Genomic DNA, 1,823 nt, shown 5'->3' on the forward strand with positions numbered 1-1,823 from the left:
GACTGGTTGTCTGTTTCCAGGCTAGACGATCAGTCGGCCATTTATCCAATCGGTATTCGAACCATTTTAAAGACTCGATCCCCTTTAGGCAGGCGGTCCTGTCATTTGTAAAATTAACCAAGTAGGAAAGTGGTTTGACCAAGTAAACATGATTGTTACCTAGTCGCCAAGTAACTGAGTAGTAGAGGTATCAAGCGGTGGGTACCGATTGTTCCCCTTTATTCGCCAATGTTTGTTGGCTTTTAACTCATAGGTTGTTAACCTAGCAGGAGTAGTGGTTGAGAGCCCCTGTTTGCTAAAAACAGGCAGACGACTCATACCTTTTAGGCTCCATACTAAGTTTGAGAGAGTGACTATGAGTTAACTTTTGTGTTACTTAGTCGCCGTCACTCCTGCTTGAGTAGTAAAGGTACCAGGCGGCGGAGGCCGACTGAACCTTTTGATTCACCAATGTTTGTTGGCTATTAACTCAAGAGGTACCCTCTGCATTTATCCCAAGTAATACAGGCGGTCATCTGACTCAGATGTCAACTGCTACCACTGGTTTGGTTAGTGATAGAGTTATCCTTGTCTCATAAACGGCTACGTGGTTGCCCTTGGGGACAATCGTATAGGTGTCGTGTAATTAGTTTATAGAGCAATGTTCCACCCAAAAGGGAGCTGCTCTCTGCGACGAATTTCATCCGGAGGGATGCCGCCGGACGCCTGCTATGATGTTGGGACAGGTCGTATTAGTTTTGAAGATTTGATCAGTTGGCTTGGCGCCTGGTCTGATCATTCGGCCTGTGGCCTTGGTTAGTTCTTGGTGAACGTAGGTGATAAGTAGAAGGAGGGTAGCCGCCTGTTAGGCACAGGGTCGGCCAGGCCCTGATCATTTTTAGTATAAGGGGGGTGGCCGTGTGTTTGGAACCAGTCGGCCCTCTTTTATGGAGAGTAGCCGACTATATGTCCAGACGGCATGCCCCTATGGAGAGTAAAAAACTCAATGGAGAGTAGCCGACTGTATAGGTACAGACGGCATGCCCCTCTGAAGATAGAGTAAAATACTCTATGGAGAGTAGCCGACTGTAAAGGTACAGACGGCATGCCCCTCTGAAGATAGAGTAAAATACTCTATGGAGAGTAGCCGACTGTAAAGGTACAGACGGCATGCCCCTCTGAAGAGAAAATTAAACATGGAGAGTAGCCGACTGTTTGTTAGTAGGCGTGCCCCTCTTAGTACAAAATTGAATATTAAGTACGCAAACTTTTATTAAGTATCCCTTGACTATTTACATCATTCAAAAGAAATATTTCTTAAGATTATCTACATTCCAAGTTCGAGGAAACGGTTGTCCGTCTGGTGTTCCCAGACGGTAGGTACCGTCCCTGACCTCTTCACAGATTCGGTAGGGTCCTTCCCAGTTGGGAGTTAGTTTGCCAGACTCATTAGCCCTACCAACTGCTTCCATTTTTCTAAGTACAAAGTCCCCCACTTTGAGTGGACGCCTGTGTACTTTTTTGTTGTATGATCTAGTCATTCTCAGGCGGTAAATTTCATGGCGCAAGACAACATTGCCCCTCCTTTCAGGAAGTGAGTCTAATGCCAGGCGCATGGCTTCCCAGTTTGCCTCTTCGTCATATAGCATTACTCGAAGAGTCGGCTCGTAGTGTTCTATTAGAAGAACAGCTTCCGCACCATAAGTTAGGAGGAATGGAGTTTCTCCAGTCGCCCCTTTTTCAGTCGTCCTAATGGCCCAGAGAACATGTGGTAATTCATCCGCCCATATGCCGCCTTCTCGTTCAATCTTTTTCTTGAGACCGTCTGAGATAATTTTATTAAA

Source organism: Chenopodium quinoa, unplaced genomic scaffold, assembly GCF_001683475.1.
Source record: "Chenopodium quinoa cultivar QQ74 unplaced genomic scaffold, ASM168347v1, whole genome shotgun sequence".
NCBI lineage: Eukaryota > Viridiplantae > Streptophyta > Magnoliopsida > Caryophyllales > Amaranthaceae > Chenopodium > Chenopodium quinoa.